Raw genomic sequence first — 24,893 nt, forward strand, 5'->3', positions numbered from 1 at the left:
CAGTCTTATTAATGGCTCTTGTTTAATATCAAAGAGACGTAAAACAAAAGTTGCTCTGGCTAAGTTCTGCTCTGCTTCATTAAAAGTATCACCGAGGAGCAGGGTTAGGTAGGGCTTGGCTTTAAAACATTCAGTGCAAAGACCGACCCTGTTCCTTCTTAGGAATTCCAGCCTTTGTGATGAAGTGATATTTTTCACTGCCTGTTCTCGTTTATGTGACCTGCATAAAACTGCAGTGTAAGAAAACACTGGAGTGAAGTAAAAATACACATTTTGTAGTTCATCTTCTGGGTATTGTAGTTTTAAGACAGCAGACACAATCTGGGCTCCTGTTGTTAAGGACTGTCGTGTAAGTGCTGCTTTCTCAGCTGTTCTGATACTAATGAGCAAACATCATCCGCGCAGATACAGCGGCCAGGGAAGCAGAAGAACATCATATCAAGAAGGCCCTGAGTAAATGTGGTTATCCCAGAAGAAGGACAACTGCTGCCTAAGTAAAAACTGAAAATGCTACGTCCAAAGGAACAGGATCAGCTTTTTGGGATTTCCTTACCTGATTGAGCATGCATGAGGACATTTCACCGGGAGGAGATTAGAAATGAGTCGATCAGAGGGACAGCTCAGGATGAGCAGACCCTCAACGTTTGGACATGTGCAGAGGAGGGACAGTGGGTACAAAGGAGGTTGAAGATGGAACTGCCAGCAAAGGAGAAACGAGGAAGACCATTCAGGGATGTGATGAAGGAGGACATGAAGGTTGGTGTGACAGAGGAGGATGCTGGGATAGGAGGAGAATGAGGCAGAGGATTCGCTGTGGTGATCACTAAAGGGAGCAGCCAGGAGACGAAAAGCAAGAATGTATGAACATGACAAATGTCGGAGCAGTTTAGACAAAAACAGGTACACAAAATATTTTCTTTTGGCCCTCTTTGTTCTTTAACAGTTCTTCTTCTTTCTGCCTTCTCTTCTATTTCCTTCTTCCAGGTGTCACTGAAAGAAGGGAAGAAGGACAGCTTTGTCAGGTGGCGTATTTTCTTCACCATTTGTGACCTCTCTGTCCTCATCAGTCTGCGTTCGGGGTCTACCTGTGTGTCTAGCTTTGTATCATTGGTAGCTTCGACAAGCCGTGGTTTTGGCTCGAGGCATCTCAGAGTGTGTAAAGACACACCGGCCTTTTATTTGGTTTTTGGATGAGAGCGAGGCTCTGTGTCTGATGTTGGCCGCGGAGTCTTCCTGCGGATGGAAGACATTAGCCTGTTAGCGGCTGGAACTTCTCCTTCCCTTTCTTTTTGTCTTTTCTGCTTTATTTCCATTTCATGTCCAGAAATCTGGCTCTGGCCAGCTCTCGTTCTCCTTTCTGAGTCCAGCCTCGGCTGGCCTGACTTCACTGTTAATAATCCTCTCATACGGGCCAATGAGCTGATTTTCATTTCAGGTTTACAGCTGACAAATCGCTGTCATTTTAATATGTAGGACATGTTTGGCTGGTGCTGAGTGTTATGTTGAGGTTTGGAAGAATCTCCCAGGTCTTTTAGTTAAAGAATAACTTTACAGTGAGCCCTCTTTGTTGTTTATAAATTTCATTTCATTTTATCATTATTACTGTCAGTATCATTACAGCAGATGTTCTCTTTTGCCAGAGAAACTACAACAAGTGTGTCCTGTAGAGAGGTGAGTTTAAAAAAAGGAGGAAAAAACAACAAAAATTACAATTTGATTAAAAAAAGAAAACATTTCAATTGAGTCAACTGAAACTGGGGTAATTTAGTCTGACACACCAGATGTTTGGCCACATCGAACATCTGGGAAGTCGTAATTGGAAACTTTAGAAAAGGGAAGGCACTTTCAAAAAATACTTGGCAGGTGATTGGATAAATCATCTGTCTAAAACCATCTACCAGCAGACTAACCTCAACAAATTTGATCAGCGAAGAGCAGTTGGTTTAGGCCTCAGCCACGGCGGCCTGGAGGCTGATCAGCAACCGGTTGGCGAGCGGCTGCTGGAGGTCTCTGGTGTCGGGCGCTGCACTGAAAAGCTCCTTGTGATTGCTTTGATCGCCAGCAGATCGCTGTGTTTGCCCGTAGTTTGCATGACAGACGGTGATTTATCTTACAAACAATTGTCTTTCATTTTCGGAGCTGTAGAGAATTTGGAAAAAATGTGAGCCAAACTACAAACGAAGAGCATTCGCCTTCAAAGTAAGTTTTACTTTACTGCTGAAACCAACACAATTTTAAAGGTGCAGCTTTTACCTACTTTTTCTTTACTTAGTCTTCACAGTTTAACTATCGCGTAGTGAGTGATGTTTGCAGAAAATCTTCCCTGCAAACTACAAACAAAACTACTGTTACGTTATAAGCAGGTAACAATTTTAACAGACAGGAAGAAATGCACTCATGCACTCTCCTCTCATATAGACTGGACTCTAGTTCAGGTTCAATGTTAGTTTCGCAGCTTGTTTTCTGCACTGCCAACATGTCCACAAGCACCGGGTGCTGCTCCTCAGCAAGATTCCAGAATTCAGCCAATCAGAAGAAAGTGAGCTTTTAGAGCAGGACAGCCTTAAAGAGACAGAAGCTAAACGATTTTTCAGATACAGGATAAGTTGCTAAAATTAACCCAGTATAATAAAAGTGATGTTTTCTGACATGGTATCATGGAAAGCTCTTACAGAATAAACATACAGACCTGTAAGCCGAATGGGCTCTTTTTAAGGGCGTTTGATAATAATTTGTCATATATTGGAGAAAGTGAAGTACACATTCAAACCACGCAGATTCTTCTACCGCGATGCTGACTTGGATTCATCAGTTTGATTGGGAATTAATTGTTTAGTAAAGAAAAGGTTTGACTTTAAAAGCACATTTGGAATATATGAGGAGCTGCGTTCAAGCTCAGTGACTCAGTGTTCATATGAGAAAGCTCTGTTACTTGAATAAATGTCCTCATTTTCGTTTGGCTGGGAGTCTGCAGGAAAACGTGATTATTTTCAGATTCTCTATGTTTGCAGTCTCAAAGTGCTTTTGTTTCATTGACATTTTGTGTGGAGAGTGTGTCAGTGCCCCTATCTATCTATCTGCTCTATTTGGCTATCCACTTTTTTCTATTTGGCCTGTGTTAAACTTTAACTGGCCCTTTTCATTGACTCCAGAGTTGACAGAGCAGCTTGTTACTGAAGCTGAAAGGACAGGCAGTGCTTTGACTGTTTGTTCACTGAAACAGAAGAGACCTACATCCACTCACACAGACTCTTAAAGGAGCCCCAAAAGGACTTTCGCTCAGTTTGTAGGGACTGTGGAGCACCGACTATCTGTCTGGAAATACGCGACACAGTTTCTTCCTAACGTGTCTAGTTTTTGAAAAAGTGCAGCTGGTTTTATAAGAGTTACAGCTGTTCAGCAGGTGTTTCCACAATCATCAAATAGTCTTCTCTGTGGATGACCAACCATCTGCAGGTCAAAGAAAATGCTTGATGCACACACAGTACAGAATCAGCTCCTTCTTCCTTTAGCTGTAGTCCATCATACCGAACTACAGATTGGAGAAAGCCGTTAAAGTCTGTCTTTGGTTAATTACAGTAGCATCACAGTACAGTTATTGTAGCGTAGATGCTGCGGTGCTCAGACTTATCCGAGGCCCTTGGTGGTCAGGGAAGTTCTCTGAATCTGATCACTGCATTATCATAGAGTCAAAGTGCATAATATTTATTCAGACTGGCAGGAGGACATTTACACTATCCTGGCAGTGATGTAGCTGTATGCTGTTATGCAATACTAGAGTAGCTTTATTAAAACATACATAGATTTTATAGTGCGTTAGAAGCTGCTCGACCACTTTTCCTCCTGAAGCTGCTCTACACACCTGAACTTCTCAGACAGAGCTCAGAGAAAAGAGATTGCAACAGGGATCACGGTTTTCTTTCCACTGGAATCTCACAGAATGTGATTCGACGCTTACCTGGAAGAGGTAGGCTGACACAAACATAGTGTTGCATGCAGAGGGTTTAGCAGAGGTAACTTTTCCAAGAAAAGCCAGAGGTTTTCTGAGGCTTCCATGACTTATTTTCAGAGCTGGAGGTCTAGAAGCTAAAAGCAAGCTAGAATTTGTCAGTAAGGCTATTTCCCCATCAGGGCAGAGACTCCCAGCCTCACACCAACTGTAATTAGGAGCAAGCTCAGAGCATTTTGTCCGAACGTGTGAAGATCTTTGAGGACTTTGTTTGCATCAACCCTGTTGCCAGCTATCTGTTTCCCATTTTAAGCAATGTGGACTGCATTGCCTCCAAGTTATTGCACTGTTCCACCTGGATAGCTCTGCTGTTGTAAGCGAGATTCTCACACCACAAAATGACACGAAGATCAAATCCAGGACAAAACCTGGCACGAGTGGAGAGCGCTGGAACCTACTGCTGGAACAACCTCAGAAGATGCACCTCAAATGTGAGAGAATCTTTTGGATCAACGGATGCGAGTCTGCTTTCCCTCACATGAAAAGTCAAAATGCAGATTCATAATGACGAATGGCCATCTTGGGGCCTGCCTAAGACTTGCAAACAGTTCCTGCTTCACTGACCAAGAGAAACTACTTGCTTCCTCCTAGCTTCCATAAAATATCGCGTCCAACATCTAAATCAATCAGCTGTCAGGTCAGAGAGAGGAGCCAGGCGTTTCCCATCATGACTGTGGAGAGAAAGTGGCTCATGACCTCACAGGGTTTTGTTGGTTACGTTTGAATGACCTCAGCTGCGTTGCGCAAAGCCTGGATCATGTCCAACAAGCTTCTCTCTCGTGTTTGAGCTCAGTTTGCAGCTTTCATAGAATAAATCTTTGACTCCTTGATGATGATCAGCTTTTAAATATCTAATATGAGGTGACGTGGTAGAGAAACAGAAATATCTGCACATTATACTTGACAAGAAGCTGACATTTGATGCGAATACAGTGCAAAGACTCACCAGCGTATGTATTTGTATCTGAAACTAAGGGGCTTGATGTTTTTTCTGCTTTGGATCTCTTAGCTTGACAAAGAAGAAGAGGGTGGAGCACAATCGTGTAGCAAAGTTGCAGGTCGAAAGCTAAGCGATCTTGCCCTCGTGTATAGACGAGGCCAACCCTGAAGGCACAAAGGATTCAGGGTGATAGGACACATCCTTGGCTGTTGCCTTCAGAGGTATTCTTTGCCTCTTTGCAGGACAAATAGATTGGAATTCTCATTTGTTCCTACTGCTATTATTTTTTTAATTCTATTGTGTGATTTGTGGTTTTTGGGTGTATGTGTTAGAGATGGCACGATACCACTTTTTTATGTCCGATACCGATATCATAAATTTGGATATCTGCCGATACCGATATGAATCCGATATAGTGTGTTTTTTAATCAATAAAACTGTTTTGTTAATATCTTGCTGCTTTTTGTATAAGTTCATACTCAAGTTAAAAAAAAAAAAACTAAAGCTATTCTGTTATACCTGTATGCCAAAAATACGCTGCACCCAAAATATTTCATAGTTCAGCAATACTGATCAACCTAATAAACTTAAACCTGCTCCATCCTCCCTATTCTGGTATTTTAAAGAGTAAGCAACCTAACTAATAGGGTTCTAAAACTCCCAGCAAAAAAAAAAAAAATAGGGAACCACCCCCCACCCTCCACCTTGTGATGCTTAATCGACGTAATCAACTTTAATTTCATGCAGTGTGAAAAAAAAAGCACAGAAATAAATTATTTTTCAAGAATAATTAAATAGATTCAACATCTTTCTTCAACAGAATTGCAGACGGCACAGATGGTACCTTCCCAAAGGAAAAAGTACTATAGCTTACTAGGGTATATTAGACTTTATAGTTACTATATACAGTAATGGACTTCTATACATTTTACATCAGATTAAAACTTTGGGTGTAAGATTCAGATAATTATTTATTAAAAGCTAGACATTTTAAATGAGAATAAGAAAGAAAAGTATGTCTTTGTGCCCCTTTTCCCTGTTCATGCCCTATCGCCCCCTGGCTAAACTTTGCTAGATCCGCCCTGCACAGTTACCAGCCGTCAGCTACGTAGAAAAGGATCCTGGTGTAGAAAGTAATATTAAATACATTCTAACAACAGCTTATCAAGCTTAAACGTGCTGCTGTTGTTCAGCCGCTGGTTTCCTCTTTCTGGTGCAAAGTGGACCAAAAACAAAGAACAGAGACGGACTCACGACAGAAAAGCCGATCAGCTGATCATTGATCAGTTTCATGACTGAAGTAGCAACAAGAGAGGGAGAGAGGCAGTCGCTCCATATATCGGTTGTTAAGCTTAATGCGGGAACGCTTTATAAACATTCAGAGATGAACTTACACACTTGCTTTACTTCTCTCTGGGATAACTTCCTCGAGATGGATTGCTAGCGAGGCTACAAATACACACAGCCGCTCTGTCACGTGATGCATACTGCTCCGATGTGCTACGGTTATGAGCCGAGTTACGCCGTGTCGCAAGTTTTTTGAGGTGCTTTTTTGATATTTAATGGATCGGATTACATTTTTTATTTCTCGCCGATATCCAATCCAGTAATTTACGTCAGTATCGGACCGATACCGATACGTAATATCGGATCGGTCCATCTCTAGTATGTGTAATGCTTGTTATTTATGCTGCTGGCTACAAAGAGATGTCACCTTGGGGATAATAAAGTTTTCTTGATGTAGTTCTGCTGTATACATAAAACATACTTAATTGAAATCTCCTCTTCAAGTTCGGGTCCCCTCTGGACCACTTCTTCATTTAGGAACTTTAGGAACTGAAAGTGTGACCACTGGTATTCACACGTCTGTGATTTCAGTGGGTACCTTACATTTGCACAAGGAGCAAAAATCCACATCGTGTCAAACAGACCTGAGCTGAGGTTTCTGTGCAACAGCCCCCACTGCCCAAACCCAAATGCATTAGGTTAGGAGTGCAGCCAGGAGCATGTTGTTGGATAATTCTTCCTAACATTCTCAGGGTTGTGCACCTTCCAGGGTCAGATTGTCAAAGTGCAGAAGCCTTATGTGAATCCTGTGGTATCTGAGTGGGAACAGAGTTTGGCACGATATCATGCACAGCTGAAAAGTGGTGCTTGCGATCTTTCATTTGTGCATCCACACGGCCCGATGCAAACTGTTTTCTGGCCACACCAACGCGATCGTGGATCATCACCCACTTTCTCTCTGCAGATTTGGCTCCCGGTGACTTGGTCATTGTTTATGCATGCAGATCCACAGCACAGCACAAACATAGCAAGTGGTCAAAAGAGGTCTATCAGTGAATCATCTAAAAATAACCCGAGCGGTCCGGCGGTGCACAGGGACACTATCGAGGGAAATCGCTAAATCTAAATCAGGTGTGGGTTTTGATTTCTTGTAACTGAAGTTGTGAAACTTTGCTGTCACATCTCATACTAATAGACATCAGGAACATTAAGTTGCTCGATAAGACCTTTGTTTCCTCTCACGATGGCTCTGACGAACAGGTTTTCTGGGAGATTTTTGCACAACAGAAGCCGTTTGTGAATTTAAAACAAGAGAAAACTTGTCATTCAATTGAGGATTTAGAGCCAGCTCTTTTTATAAAATATTTTCTCTGCAGAACTTAATCCTCTGTGATACCACAGTTATTTGCTATTTATGCTGGGAGGCCTCACTTTCAGCCTCCAGAGAGGAACAAAGAGAGGAGTGGCGAGCCACAGCAGGGAAATATATCTCCCTGTTTGTACAGACTGTCTTTAAGTTGGTTGGCATTTATTGGCTCTGTAGGAGGAACATTAGGGAGGCTCGGAGGAGAAATATTTGTTTTGGTGTCTTTTGGAGGCACATTTCTGGAGCGATTTACGAGACAGTCAGCAGGAGATTGATAGTAAAAGCGCCGTCAGCTACTCTCTATGCTCCGTTTGATGGAGGCTTGTTTCGTAGCCAAGAACTCGTTTGCGTCGCTCTGCTGCTGCATCGCTCTGTAACCGCCTCAACACGTTTGAGCTGCGCTTTTAAACCCAACGTGTTGTGTCTCACCGCTGAAATCAGCTGCGACTTTGATCATCGTCTCGTCCTCTTCGCCCTGACAGCTCAGATTTGGAGAGTGGTGATAAAGCTGCTGTTTGTTTGCCTCAACGTCATGATTTATAAAGCCTAATTACAGCCATCTTTGATTTCTTTCTTAGATAATTGGATGTGAAACTTGTTGTTTGACTCGCTGACTCTCTGAAACGACTCTCTGCCAGCCTCTCGGTGCCCGTCAGAAACGTTCAAAACAAAGCGAGGCATTGTGGGAGAGCAAGAAGCTTCTGCTTGTTGCTGGAGGAAGAAGAATATACATAATTATTGCAAGACACCGATGAGCCAGTAAAAGATGATGACCACTTACAGATGAAGTGAATAACATGTTATCGGGCAGTCGGTTTGTGGGAGCAAAAGAGACGCAGAAGATGCATAAACTTCCACAGATCACAGAAGGAAGGCCTGAGCTGTTTCACTTTAATTGAGTTCAATTTCATTTATTCATATAGTACTAAATTTCAACAGCGTGCACATGAAGGCAAACCCCCAAAATAACACGACCCCTTATAAGCAAGCACTTGGCGACAGTGGGAAGGAAAAACTCCCTTTTAACAGGAAGAAACCTCTGGGAGAAGCAGGCTTAGAGAGAGTCAGGGATCAACAGAATATGGATTTGTAATTTTTGTTGTTTGCTGTGTTCATATCGAGCCCAAAATATTGGGAACTTGAACCATTTAATCGAACATTAAATGGTTTTTTAGACCAACATGAAGATCGCGTTTTCTGTTACACACAAACTACACAAGAATCATCGAAATTCGCTGCTCAGACTGACATTAAACATCCTCCTTTGCTTTTTGCATACCAGATGTGAAAGCACAGGATGGATATAAAGATGGACCACCTCCACAGCCTTCCCCTCTGCAAACTCTTTTGTTATATCAAATCTTTACATATGATATTTTACGACATGTTCAGCGATCAGAGTACACAGTTTGGTATTTCTGGTGATGCTGGACCTGAAAATATGTCTCTAAGTAATAAAAATCATAACAATAGGAGTGTGACTACTTTCAGACACTTTAACTCGCTTCCTGTTTACTGCAGCTCCACAATCCTCTGCAAGACCCCCTCTCACTCCATCCCACCCCAAATGACGTGATATTGATATTAAACTGAGCGCTGAAGCTTCATGCATGTAAACAGTGTAAGCTCGACATCTGCAGCGTCTCCCAATAAAACCCCACATTCCACATTTATGGCAGAATGGAGACAAACACGGGCACGTATAGAGGAGGCCCATCCATCAGTGCAGAGATACAGGAAGATACTGAGCGATGCTGCACCTTCCTTTTGCTCCACCTGATTCAAAACCTGAATGACAGCTTATGTAGAAACCACACATGAGCACACAGGGAGGTCTGGTTTGAGAGTGGGGAGAGTGCCAATTCAACTCATCTGTACATGAAAAGGTCATGTTTATCTGAAATGCTGCACAGTGTTACAGAATGGTGAAGGACTAATAATTAAATGTATACTTTAAGTTTTGCTGTAGCACTGTGATTGCCCAACTGCATTCACATTGCCTCGAGCATTGCTTCAGCGCTCAAGTACGCGGAATAGAAATCGATTGGCATTCACAACAGGAAGCTGGCTGTTGTTCTGCCCCGTCCCTTAAAGAGCACATCGGCAGCTGAACCAGGAAACACTTGAGCCATTTGTGTTGTTTCAATGAAGCGTGCACATACAGGTTCACAGTTTCACTTGAGTGATGGATAGCATATCTACTCATCATTGTAGTAAAGATGTAGGTGAGTGTACTATAACGTGTGTTAGCATGGCATTTGTTTAGTGTTCTGGTGGGATGAGTCAGAGCCATTCATCATGTTGGCACTGTAATGTTGTGCAACGCTGCATCATATACAGTAGTATAGCTAGCACAGGACAAAAGAACAACTGATTCAGTACATGAACTCTTTATTTTCTGATAACCATTGAACTGAAAGTTTTGGCTGTCTCCGCATTTAGTCAGATTTCACATGTGAAATGGACACGGTGGATCAGCACGTCTATCCAGTCTTTAAGTGATGACGTATGAATCCTGCTTCCGGGCCCAAACTACTCTGCCTTTATTAAGGCTGTTGTGTTTTTAACATGTTTCAGTGCTTTTATCAGGTGCAGAAAAGTTAGCGTTCATCCTCCAGCTTCACTGTGTTTATGCTATGCTAACATAGCTGTGTTGCTAGCGATCACGTAGCACATCATTATATAGCAGCTAGCCCAACTTCAGTAACCTTACAAACGTCACTGCTGTTTAGTTTTCTGTCTTGACTTATGTTGGAAGTGATAGCAGAGCTGTACGTTTGAATTTTTCAGAAATCTCTCAGTCAGAACATGCTATATCATGCTTAGATGGAAACTAGCGAACTCTCTGCTAACTTCTAACTCCGTTAAACTTCATAAATCCTGTTTTGATGGATGCCTGGATGTTAAATTTAATTGTTACACCCAGTAAAGCAGCAACGCTGATCATTTTATTACAGATGAAAGAATTTAGACAGTTTGTAACTCTCAGTGATGCTGCAGTGTTCGTTTGACCTGAAACAAAGTTTCAGACCAGATTACAAGCTTTGCTGTGATCCTGGGTTGTCCCATTCATTCAGTAAGGAGTGGGGGAGCTCACAGCTATGAATGACTGTCAGGAAGTGTTACCGAGATGGCTCACTTGTGTCTTTAAAGACTTTGAGTTTACAAAATGCCCCAAGAAGGGAAATTACTTAATTAATTAATTAATTAACTATTTTTTTTCTAACTAGCAACAGAAACCACGGACTGTTTGGGGCCATACAAGAAAATGAGTTCCAGTTTTTTATGATTTAAAAAAAATCCAACGTGAAGATGAAGTTCAGTGTCAAGACAAACAAGTCTCAAGTCAAGGCCTGAATCAAATTTAAGAACAAGCTTCAGGTAAAGTCCAGCAAGTCATAAGTCATGAACAACAGTGCAAATAACCATGACAGACCAACAAACATTTCAACAATTCCCAAACAAATCCAATGTTAAGAACACGTTCCGAGTCAAGACTGAGAATTGCCAAGATGTTCCAAGGAAAGTCCAGAACGTTTTAAGTCATAAACAGCAGGTTTTGGGCCAAGACAAACAACTCCCAAGTGAAGTCCTATAACAAGTGCCAAGTCAAGACCAGTTAGTCCAAAGTCTAACAAGTCCCATGTCAAGATCTAAGCCAAAACCAACCTTTCCCAAATCAAGATAAAAAAGTCCCAAGCCTGAGTCACAAACTTTGCTTTTCAGAGTCAGAAACGTAGAAAATGAATATCTGTCAGTCACTGAAATGGTCAACCTCTCTGAATCTGCTATCAGAAATCTCCTCTGTGTGTGTGTGTGACTGGTATTCAGTCCTATAAAAGCAAACACCTTTTTTATTATTATTCTTGTAGACAGAAATCTCCAGCAAGATCCAAACATCTCAAAACCAACAGGCAGGAAACCTAAAACTCACAAAAACCCTACAATAAATTAAATTAGTGCATCAGTACAAACTAACAGAAAATAAGGATCCATTTGAGAATGCCACATGGCATCTGAGCAATCCTTTTCATTATTATCTGCTGCTTTTCTTCACGTTCCTCCACTCCTTCTAAAGACTAAATAAACAACCTATAGTTGCTCAGCTTGGAACGTGTTTGGAGGTTTTCCAGAACAAACTGTGTGCTGAACGGGTGAATAAATGTTTAGTATTTGAGTTCGAAGCTGAATCTGATAACTGTGCTGCTCTGCGAGTGTTCCTGCACACTCATATTCAGCGTTAATAATTCACAGCATTATGACCACCGCCTGGCTCTCATTCTGCTCCCAAAGTGCTCAGTTCACTGCACGGCTCATTAGTGCTCCTGCGAGGCCTCTGGCAGCCCGCCGGAGAGGGGAAAACACCCACTCCTACGGCTCTGACAAAAAGGTTTGAAAAAAAAATGGAGAAGAAAGTGTGGGAATAACAGATGGAGCCACCGATCCACCAGAGGCTCCGGTGTTTGCCGATAGCATCTCTGTGTTGCTCTGAATATCTCGTGATGCGTTCAGGATCGGGCACTGGGTCCACTCTCTGTGCCAGGTTTCCACTCCTGTTCACTGCTCTTGTGTTTCACACTCAAATAAAGCACAATTATTACTGATGACTCCTGATGAATGCAGAAACTTTGCCCATGGGAAGTGGAACCTGCCAAGAACCAAGGTTAAGGTCATATACTGCACATAAAAGATGGACATAGCCACTGCAGTGCCATCTATAAGTTTGTAAAGCAGCTTTTAGAAGATCCAAGTTTAGTATTTTGGCTGCTGCCATCTTGGTTTTGATCACTTATCAACTATCAGTGGCTGTGTTGGTAAGAAAGATGCAAACAAACACTTGATGGGTCCATCAGCTGGCTTCTGGGTTCCAGCCTCTTCTTTTCCAGACTCCCGCGACACTAAAGGCCCTTTTTTAAACACATGTAAAGTTTTGCAAATGTTTCATGCATTCAAAATACTTTTCAGACTCACCTGTTCTTAATGCAGCCGCTCACGCTGGCTGTGTAATTTTGCAGGACAAAGTTGCAGCTTGTGAATTTTCTAAATTTTTGCGTGCGAATAAACAGATCTGACCAATCAGATGGTAGCTACAGAATACACTGTATTTCTGCAAAAATACATGCATGAGTTTTGCGTTGTTTGCAATGTGCGAAATTTCTTAGGATGGATATGATTTGCTTGTTGCAGACTCCACGCTAATCACGTCCTCGTTGTCCACCAGAAACAGCTCTGCTGCAAGCCGAGCTCCGCCCCCACACCTAGGTAATGTCTGTGACCTCACTAGCTGTCACCTCTCCTTTTATATTTGTTTTTTCTGCTTTCTGCTATTGAGCAGGATGTAATATGACAGGGCATTATTTAAATACACAAATGAGGAAGCCGAATCTGACTTCGTTGCTGGGCAATGTGTCGTCTGAAAGGTATCCCAGCATGCAGCAGGGGTGACAGGTCACTGCGGTAGATTGGTCATGAGTAAGCAGTTTGTCTGTAAAACCAAACGTCGAGTTCCCATGAAGAGCTGGAGGAAGGAGGGAGAGAAAGAAATGGGCTTTTATTTAGTCTGAAAAGCCAAAACGCCCTCAGTTTCTTCTGCTGCTGTTTGTGGTTTAAGTGATATTACCAGCTTATTGTTCTGCACAGTGAAACCTTCTTCTACCATTGTTCTCAGTGTCGCTCTGAGGTTCGCTTAATGTATAAAACAGAAGTAATGATTTAAAAGACTCTGTCATTGCTGCTGGAATACATGCTGGGAAAGCGAACATAAAGCCTGCAAAAAGAGCGGGAAGCTTTGCTCAGGTCTGGGCCGCGGCCGAGCTCAGTTTGCGAGGAACGCCTTCTTCCTCATTTTTAAAAATTTGTTCAAAAATGAGAAAAAAAGGGGAACACTTTCACTGACATGATAACATTTATTCAACTTCTCTGTCCAAGAGCCAATCGCATTTTAAAACTGTCCATTTCTTTTCCTTTAAAAAATTTATTTTACCTTTACATATTTGAGCATTTACACAAAATACAAAAAAGACAAAAACAGCAGCATGATGATGAGCCGACGCTGGCCTGTTACTGGCTCCTGTGATTTGATAAGGTATTGGGTATTTAGAGTCGGGTCCATTTGGGCTTAAAGTATATGTAGTTTGTCAGATTTGGACCAACTGTAACTGTCTGTGGTGAACTGGATTTTAAAGGCCTGGCTCAGTATGAGGACCCAGGCTCAGGTCAGTGCATGTGGGATGACTCTGGGGCATCCGAGTTGGTCCTGCTATCCAGCTGTAATTGGGCCAAAGAAAGTCAAACTATTTTGACCACCTGGGTGTTTTTTGCCAGTAGGTAGAAAACGGATCCTTTCTTTTCCTGTCCACTTCCAGGTTTCATCGGATTGAGCATCGATAGGTGTGACGTTGAGCTCGTTTGTAGTCCAGTTCCACATCCAACCACACGTTCAGCGTCGACCTTCACTTCTGCTCTGCTGCTGCCAGGATCCAGACTCCTTCAGGGGATATTCTGCTACAGCTCATGGACCCGCTATCATCTTATAATGAAAATCTTACGACCGGGCCTCAATGCCAAAGGTTTCAGTAACCTTTCTACTATTTCAATCACTCTTTAAACCAATTGTGGGCATAAAGATGGTCCAAATCTGGCACTCCAGCAAATAAAGTGCTTTATAAATAAAGTTGGCTCAGCTTGACTTGGCTAAATTAGACCCACACTGACAAAATTATAGCTGAAAAATCTACCCACACATTTATTTCCTTTAATTTGCTGCAGATTTACAGGTAATCAAAGGTTCATGATAATAAAATGTGCAAACACACCCAAATGAAGATGCATATTGTTATAGGCTGTTGTTATTTTCATAAAACAAATAAACGAAAACAACCAAATCTCCATTTTGGCTCATCCCTGAATCCAGCTGGACAGTCTCAGGGTTCAGGCAGACAGTGCAGGGTCCCACCATGTGTTTTAATGGACTGAGTTAACTGTAGAAATCCTCTGATACAGACAAACTGCAGGTTCAGAGGAAAGCATGCCACCACGCTGACTAACATGCCTCAGGATAATTTTTCATGTGGATCTGGACCAATCGAATCAGACTGCAAGAAAAAGAAGAATTTAAGCGGTTCTGCAGAACTGCAGAAGCTCACCTCGATCAGAGATTCAAAGCAGCGACCCTTCTCTTCATTCCCATTCAGCGGTTTTGGCGTTGCTCCCTGCTGTGGCGGCCATGTCAGCCGGCCTTCACACATAACGACCTGTAACGAAAGCGAGCTGCTAACAGCCTGTGTAGGAAAACCACGTAACTGTACTCCTGTTTTTCTTCTCCCGCTCTCTCCCGATGCAAAGCTTTCATGGTTTTAGACGTGCTGAATGAGCGTTTCAGATGGGACAAAACCGGGAAAATATCTTCGGATTGGAATTTGATTTCTACACCCCTTTAGAGGAAGGGAACTCTTTTTTTTATGGGTTCTTAAAAAATTATTTTTTCTACACTGGGGAAAGCGGGGGATGAATCTTGTAATTTTATTTTATGCTGGATTTTAATTGACTGGATTGGCTCTGTAGAAGACGCTGAGCAGGGCAAGCTGACAAACAAAAATAACCTGCCTGTAACTTCACAGCTGCTGGTGGAGGATCTGAATCATGACCTAATAAGAAGTGATCATTTGCATTTCTTTCTGTTGCGTGCACACCATCATTTAAACGCGGAAATTTAGGAAATGTCACATTAAGTTTCAATTCCAACAGTATGAAATATGTGGATAGAAAAAAATCTATAATTTAAACTGTATAAAATAATGAGTGGAAGTCAAGGTTTTAAAGAGTAAAGCAGGTACGGTTCTTGGCAGACTTTCTGTTATTCTGAAAAACTTCAAAGTTAGAGAATGTGTGAAAGCTCTCAGTGTGTACGCCGTGATAACCAAACGTTTTCATTTCAAAGCTTGCTAATTCGCACGATTTGTTGGTTGAAACCTCAAACACTGCTTCCAGCCAATCACGAATCAGATCATGTCAAATTCAAACGGGCCAAGTATCCTGTGCTAGTACTGCTGTCATCATGTTGCTGTCATCATGTTGATTCCCAGCACTACTTTGTACTAACAGCTGTCCTCTTGTTTTTCCACACCTGGTTATTTTTGGTCCTTTTAAATTTTAAATGTCATTATTAAAAATAATATTGATTTATAGCGCAATGTATGGTCTACTTATCTTTTCATATCTTCTTCTTAGAGTTTATTGTGTTAATGTGTGATCACTGTTGATCAGTTCTTTAATGTTTCACTTTAAATTCCCCTTTCGGCATTAATTATGTTTCCAAATGCATCTTTAGTGGTTCTGCAAACCGGTGGATTTTTAGGTTTATGCAAAATATAAGCCAGACAACAAAAATTGTTAGACACAACAAATCATGGACACAGAGAGAGTATTCTGCATATTTATTAATATACTAATTGATATATCTTCAGACTTTATTGGAGTTGTTTTTAAACAATTACTGACTGGCAGCACTAAAATGTCCTTCGATATCTTATACTTGCCATTTATATAAACCTGTTAAACAACAGTTCAGTCCTTTGGCGGCTCCTCGCCCCCGAACGCTCACTTCTAATTGGACAACTTCTGGAAACTTGGTGAGGAGCGAGCACCCTGTGAGCAGCAATAAATAAATAAATCTACAGCATTCATGCAAAAACTCTGGGCAGAAGCTGAGACCATAGTTCAGTTCAATCGTTCACGAACTTGTACACCTTAAACTTGGATACAAAAGCCAAAATAACGGAGCTCCTCATACGCTGTGACCGTGGAGGTCCAAACAGCATCGAACTCAAAATGGGTCCTAGCTGTAAGTGGATCTAAAAGATGTGTTAGTCAGAACTGATCTGCTGCTTCTTGTTTTAAGAGAGGCATACAAACTGGTCAAATCATCAAACGGTGGTTTTGGCTACCTGATGAGGAGCTGTGGGAGGCAGGAGGAGGTGAAGCCTGCTCCCCAGCTGAGTCAGCAGGTCTCCTTTGGTTTCTGGCCTGAATTGAGAGCGCAGCCAACGATGGAAATTCGGTGTGGAGTTCAGGAAATCAGTGACATGCTGTATAGAAACCTGTGTCTTTTTTAAGAAGATCTAAAATATCTTAAAGACCGGAAACCAACACGCTGGAGACAGACGTTTGTGCGGCTCCCTCATCGAAGCTCCGGGCTCTTCTGAAGCTCTGTGGTTAACCGAACAACAGGCTGGACACTGAGACGGTTGTCTCCTGTCATTTGGGCAGTGTTGTAACAGTCACAGAAATAAAGCAGCTGACATTTTACAGTTGCACTACACATGCTTACTGCTATCACCACAACAACTTTTAGGTTTTGTGTTATTACGAAAAACAATGTTACCACAAAAACGTTCTGCTTTGGGCGCAGGAATATTACAGTGTCTGTACAGACCTTTGAAAGCACATTTACCACAGTATAAGTTGCAGGTATCAAAAAAACCAGCACGCGTGGATCAGCACGCTTGTATTCAAAAGGTTTCTCCATGTAATGATCTGCTAGGGAGTGTGGGGAGCCATAGCCCCGTCCTCCAGGGCATGAAGCAGGTATGGAGGAGATCCAGGCCCTAGACATCCAGAGGCCCCAGAATACGAGGACCCAAGGAGGACCACCAGCGGGGCAACCGTGCCACCCTCCTGGGAAGAGCTGAGGAGAGCCCCAAATGAGAGGTCACCCAGCAGCCACAGAGCAGAGGCCAGAGGGGGTTGCAGTGACGTACCTGCGGGCTCTGCCGGCAGCCAGCTGTGCCAGAGAGGACTGGGCCTCAGGCCCAAAGGCCAGAGGCCTGAGGGCACCCCACCCCCCGGAAGGGGCCCAGCCGGGCCACAGGCGCCAGGCCCCGCCAATCGGCCACCAGGAGTGAGTCGGTACATACATGAGCGCCCAGCCCAGACACCAAGAACCACCAACACACCAACGTCTGAGCATCCATTTTCTTGACTGCTAATCCAGCATGAGGCTGTGGGGGCTGAAGCCTAACCCAGCTGACAGTGGGGTAAGCAGTAGGGTACGTTCTTAACACCTAGACAGACAACCACACGCTACATCTGCAGCCAATTTAGAATCACCAGTTAACCTAACATGAACGTCTTTGGACTGTGGGGCGAGCTGGAGTGTTCGGAGTAAACCAGGCATGCACAGAGACAGCTGTTCACTTCATCGCCATGCCAACCGCCAACATCAAATTCATACCAGCACATTTGTTTGATGTTACATATGTTACATATGGAATTGTTACGTATTGTTACATATGTCTAAATCTGATCACTTTAAACATTTAAAGTTACCTGGCTTATCGATATCACAACAATATCATTAAGACACAGGAGAATCTTATTGGCTGATTCTATTAATGTTTAAAGGACAGTTTTAGATTTTATTCTCTGTGCTGCAGCTTTGGTGGTGTTTAAGGGTCTGAGAGTAAAGAATTAACACAACGTTATCAAGTCATCAAGTAGAAACAGCAGCTGTCTTAGGATCATATGCTAACACTTCAAATGATTATAAAATTGTTTGCAGCCAACAGGAAACAAAATCAAGGAATAAGGTTGCATCTAACAATCTATGTTCATTGATGATGATTATCAGAGAAACATGAAGACTTTAAATGTTACTCCAGAAACTCCGGACCCTCCTACTATTCCTGCACCGAGGTCTGAGGGATCTTACAGGACTGGTGATGATATGATTGGTCAGTAGGCGGTGTTTCATATCTGTTGATCTGTAATCAAGAACATAACCAGCTCTGAAGCCGGATAACGCCTTGGTGAACCTCACAGATTTATAGCAACAAATTTTTCTGGCACAACTTCACCTGCTTCTAAGGTGCATGGGGAAGACAAAGATCAGGTAATGTGTAGACTCCAGCAACACTTAAAGTATTAGAGAACAGCTTTATTAAGTGACCAACGCGTTTCTGCTTGTGGCCTCATCGGGGTCACTGCAAACTTTACTGTGAACTTTACTTTTGTGTTTCTGTTTTAAACTAGATTTTTGCATTGTTTCTCCCTCTTTTAATGTTCCTGTATTTACTTTATTTTTATTACGTTAAGACATGCAGAGAATTATTATTTTGTATTATTTTTTCCCCCTTTAATCCATAGTGGTTTAGTCCAGAACCTATTTGGGCTGTGGCTTAACCAATTAACCAACTAGCCAATACCATCTCGTTAAATGTTAATTGGTCAGCTTGCTTATTTGTGAGGATGTGATTGGTCCACCTGGATTTTTTCTGTTTCCAGTTTTTTATTTCAACTGTTTGACATTTTGCAATGACCCCGATGAAGGTCACAAGCCGAAACGTGTGGGTCACTTAATAAAGCTGCTCCCTAATACTGTAAGTGTGGCTTAAACCTCACAGATGGAAGGCGATAGACCCTGGTACAGATAACCAGGGTTAACCCTGAAATTACCTGTATGACAACATCCTGTTTAGTAGTCTTAGTTGGGTAAAGTGCTTTTCTGGTAAACAATAAGTCCTTCACTTGAATCCCAGCAGTGCCTTTCAAACCCTTATTTGATGTTTAATTAAAGTTGGTTCTTGATGGAATTTTATTGGGTATTATTAGTGTCAACAACATAGATAATAAGTCGAAAATGTCAAATGATCAAAGATTTGATATAAAGTGAAAAATGCTTTGACTTATAAAATCAAATGTTTGATAAAATAATTCTAGATTTGTTTGAATATCACAGCAGGTAGAGACATAAATCAATTTTTGTTAGGCAGAACTTCCAAAATGGAAATCTGCAGTGCTAACTGCTGTGGTAATGCTTGTGTTTAAGGATGCAGCTTAAATAAGCTTTATTTGTTGTTTATTTAATCAGTCCTTTCTTTTTAAATGCCTTTCAAATTGTATAAAATTATATTAAGTTTATAAAAATTCTGTAACGCAAACATATTGAGGTAATACAAAAGCCCCATCTTTTTCTCATAATTTATGTCAAGTTTTTGGATTAAAATGAAGTTTAATTGCATTTTTTTCTTTATTTTTCTTCTTATGCATACATGCACTATTAACATCATTAACAGTTTCTCTTAACGACACATGAAGGCGGTGGCACGCATGTTCAGACAGTTTGTCATTCACCTCCAATCAGTGCAAATGATCAGCAGAGTCTTCAATGATTCTAAAACGTTTTCCAAACTCAATTGTAAGGTGACACATAGGTGGAAGAAATGTAGTTTCAGATCAACTGTACTGATTCATAGGTAGTTTTCCCGCTACAGTGCTACAGACAGCTGTACACTCACCCTTCAAAATTGGTTTCAGAGCTGAAGGAGGAGTTGAGTCACTGGGTGCCAGTCTGCGGCTCCTCGCCAACGAGCTGCTCGTCAGTGCTCTGTTTCACAGTAAACAGTGATAAGATAAAGCCCTCAAAGAAAATTCCTCTGTTTCATTTTTGAGGCCAGTTCGCTCAAAACACTCCCATTCTTTGGCTGCGCTACCGATTCCAGTAATTCACATATTAACCTTCAACATACTGCAGGCTGACCCCTGACGAGGAGAAAAGCTGGTCATGCTTGATGTTTCCATTTTTCTGAAGATCTGTAGAGTTTAAAAACTTTCAAATTAATTGTCTTTTTTAAATTTAAGATGCTATTATTAGCGTATTTGAGGAATCTAAGAAAACTGCACTTAAAGCTTGAAGCCACTAAAATGTAAATGATCTTGCTGCACATGAGCCAGTTTCTTTACTGTTTTTAAAGATTTAAGTTGAACTTTGTTGTGACAAGAATCTACTTGATCAATAAAGCAATGTGTATATGTTGCACTGATGAGGGGGTTTCATGCTAATGCTAAGCTAGCCAAGATCCCAGAGTGACGTTAAGGCTGAGTGACCAGATCTTCAGACGGTAACGAAGGCAGTGATGAGCAGTCGGCCTCGAAGCCTCTGTTTCTACCTGTGTGTATATCGATAGCAGAATCGCCGTGGCGATCGCTTTGACGTCTTTTTGGGCTTGTTTCCAACTTTCCAATTATTTTTTCATTCTTATGTACACAGTAAAAGAAGCCTCCTATGTGTGTCTTCAGTAGCATAGGCATGTGTACTGGTGTGTGGGGACTGTAGCCTCAGCTTTTTATAATTAACTAGTAACTATGGTGACAATGCATTTCAGGCCATGTTACAGAGTAACATGAAAATAAAATAAGTAACAAGTAATGTGTAACACATGATTTCTTTTAAGTAATGACCCCAAAACTTGTAGTTCTGTTGTGATGATGTAGTTTATATAAACTGCTCTGATTGGACGTTTTTGCTCCAGGCATGCAAAAAGTGTCACCAGTTTGTTTCCACGCATCATTCTTTGTCAAGGCACAAAGAAATGTGTTCAAGTTCTCTGTAAATTAGCAATGAAAGAATAAAATGTGACGAGGCAAAATAATATCCATCTATCTTCTTCTGATCATCCTTATCAGGGCTGTTGGGGATGGGGGGGGCATCACGGCTACCATAGAGGCGGGGTACACCCCGGTCGGCAGGCTGTCGCGAGAGAAAAAGAAAATTGCAAACTGCTGCAAAAGAAAATAGACAAAAATTCTAAATAAGTTAAAACTATGCTTGTTATCAAATATTATAAATTTATATAAATTAATAAAAAATAAATATATATGCTGAATTATCTAATGGAAGTTGTTTTTTCAAAATATAAACCAAAAATAAGAAATATTAAAGGATTACAAATGATAAAAATATTGCCCCCAAATTTTGTTGAGAATTTTTTTTCAACTATTTATGTTAGAAATGACAAAAAATAGTTTGTAGCAAACAACAATTTAGAGATAAAATAAAAATATGAACAAAATGTACAGAATGTTACAACTTAAAATAAAAACAACATTATGAAACATTTGTTTTTTAAACAATAACGAGATTTTTAAAAAGTAGAGAAATAGTCAAAAGAAAAATGTTACCAAAAGAATTTTGGGACAAAAAGTTCACCTTAAACAGAGAATAAAACCAAGGAAGGCAAAACAAAAGCAGAGACCAGACGTAAAAATCTGATTTAAAACAACGTGATGATAACCTGAATCTATGGTCATGCCTTTGCTGTGATTCTGTGTTGTATAGTCAGGTTCTTGTGGAGCTTTGTGAGTCTGAAACACAGAGTGGTTAAAGCGAACAGCAGCCATGAAGAACATGCTTTATCAGCTGTTTGAGGCACTGAGCGTGTGCAGTATGCGCAGCTGTCAGATTCACGCAGAGGAGGAAAATCTTGTAGAGTGAGAAGAAGGAGTGACGCAGTAAGCATCGGAAAGTTTCCAACACTCCGAGGTGTTACGGAGAAACAGGACCGAGGTGGACAGAGTTCACCTGATGAGTTTACACAGGGAGGGGGCTCTTACTAACCACACACTCCTCCCTCCTCCTTGTCCTCCTCCCCCTTTAAGTCAATGGTTAAAGTCCTGCCATCGGAGCGCAGCAGTGTGCACGCGCTGTTTGCTCTGGCCCTATAGGGGCCCGAGGGTGGAGGTCGGGGCACGAGGGCAGAGTCCGGTTGTTATGACCCAGCATTGTGGGTGGTGGCCAGCATGACCCGTTAGCTTATTGTTTGCTGGTTAGTGTCAGCTGAGGCGAGGCTGGTGCTGCAAATCTGCAGATAGTTTATATTTTAACAAATAAACTGTCCAAGAGCTCGGAGTCAACTCGATGCTTTTAGTGTGGTAAATGCTGCTAGAGCTCTATTATTTGTGTATTCGTGTCCAAAGGCTTGAAGCGCACTATGATTACATTTAATTGGGACAGGGGTGGGCTAGAGTAACCAAGATGAGATGTTTTCATGGGGAGTGCCAGCTGAAATCAATAATCTAGGCCCTCTGTGTCAGCTTCTTCCACTTTCTCTTCCCAAGCTCCAGTAGTCTCAGAGGTCTGCGCTGTTCGGACAGCTTGCTGAAGATCAGCCAGTCCTGTGAGTTTGGACGCAGAAACGTATCCTCTGTCCACTCACTTTGGTTTTGCACACACTTCATGCTAAACACTTGGCTTTTTTCTCTGTTCAAGCCTTCACACTTTAACCACCGAGCTCCACCGCAAAAGTGCAGCAGCTGAAATTTACAATCTGCAAATGCAACCAATTATTTCAGTTCCGAGGTTCTCGGTCTCAAAGCTCAGCGAAAAATAAAATGTGCCAAATGAAGCAAACTTCAAGGAAACTTTTGCAAATAAATAACCGAGCAGGATTAAACAGCACGCCGACTTGTGACTCATCCTTTAAACCGAATGTGCAACATTTTGTCAGCTGGGTGTGATCATTTCCTGTCACGATGGCGTCACCACGTAACAGAAGAACTTGTGTGAGAGAAAAAATGAAAAGTGGCTGATGGTGTGCTGATTGTATTCTGCTTACATTTAATTTTGTAAAGGTAAACAAGTTTAGAAATGCAGAATTAAATGATTGGATATGTGATTGGTATCCAAGCAATCCATTAAAACAGATGTGATGCTGAAAAACAAACAACCTTTAACTTATATTGCCATATATTCAGACTTCCATGCAGTGAGTCAGTGTTTACTTCTGCATTAAGTTATGTTAACATTACTCACCAGTTCTTCCTGCAACACTAAGGACGAGCTGTTAGCCAGCTGTGCTTCATACCACCAGCTCACCAATCCTGGGCTAATGCTGTGGGCTCTGCAGAGGCGTGAATGCTAGCATGGTCTTCCTCGGGCATTATTTAGACTTTTACTGTGCGTTTTTGTAGATCAAACAACGAATTCTAAACAAGCCAAAAGGTCATGTTTTCATATTACTTGAACGCAATTTCAGCTTTATAAAGAATGCAAACATAAGGCGCCTCCATATTTATGTACAGTCTGTGGAAACAGCGTATAAATAATGTGTCATTTTCCATTTTACTGATGTGCACTTTTTGATGACATGCCATTTCCGACGTCCTACAAAGGTTTTACATCATTAAGTCATTTTGCATCATTAAGTTATACTCGAAAAGTGCCAGAAGTACTCCCCAACCCCAGTTGCACAAGCACACCTCACAGGACTATGTAGACTGTGGCCATAACTTAGTGTCCGCCCACTTAAATTTAGATCTGCCATTAAATTCATCCGTTGATGTGACAATCCAAGCCGACGCTGGTCGACCACAACCATGGAGCAACCGCTGCTGTTGTAAAATAGCTCATGTTGGTCAAATCCTGGTGCTATAGCACTTTAGGAAGTTACATTAGCCATGAAACAGAAATGCAAAAACCAGAGACTGCTTCCAACAACCAAGAAAGTTTCCATTGCAACAATTTGTTGAAAATATGAATGAATTTTGTAGTCTGATTCCAGTTCTCGCCACAGGCTGAAGCGTCTTCAGGAAGGCCGCTGAACACCTTCCGTCAGAGCTCTGCTTCCAGTGAATGAGAAACATGTGCATTGCAGAGCCACTAAGGTTAAATAACAACGTATACGTGCACATCAATCCCCCCCGCTGAGCTCCAGAGGAGGATTGTCTCCTTCAAGCTGTTCCAATGAATAAAATCATACACAAAAGAGTCCTTGTTTCAATGTGAAACTGCAGATTTCTCTTCAACATTAAAAAAATGAGTTCATGCACTAAAGTGAGAGTGGAGCTCTTGAATCTTTAGCCTCTGAAGAAAACATGTTTTTGTGTTTTAAATTTGATTTAAAAGAAAGAAAATTAATCCCCAAACACACACAGACATGTCCTCTGGGACTCTGAGCCACAAGGAAATGCTTTAAAACACATTTTGGGTCAAATCCAAAGTCAGATTGTTGCTGACAGGTTTGATAATTCACCCCGAGTCCTGACTTACAGGCTTGCTTTGTAATGTTTTCACTCAGTCCCAAACCTTCAGCCCTCATTGGTCTTTTAACAGTCTCTCTGTCTTCGTTCTCATGAAGAGTTAAACAGCGAGCTCCACTTCATAAATGTGTATGTGTGTGTGTGTGTGTGTGTGTGTCGGCTGCCCTTGCTGTGATTGATGGCATTGTTTAAAGCCAGGGAGGCTTTGGAAAGCTCTGCTATTGTTTCAGCTCTTGGCAGGGAGGCTTCTTTAGAAAAACAAAAGTGGAGGAGGAGGAGGGCGGACGAGTGAATATAAAGAATTAGAAAACAAAACAAGAGTTGTCTTCACTTTTTAAAAGCAGAGTCCGAGCGCTTGATGCCGAATCCGATAGCGGCCCGCTGGGAATCCTCCAAACTGCAACTCCATCCAAAAACACTCCACCCCCTCCTCACACTGCCACCGCCAACCAAACCACAGCTATCCGTGCCCACCCCAC

The sequence above is a fragment of the Oreochromis aureus genome, linkage group 1 (genome assembly GCF_013358895.1).
Source record: "Oreochromis aureus strain Israel breed Guangdong linkage group 1, ZZ_aureus, whole genome shotgun sequence".
NCBI classification, from domain to species: domain Eukaryota; kingdom Metazoa; phylum Chordata; class Actinopteri; order Cichliformes; family Cichlidae; genus Oreochromis; species Oreochromis aureus.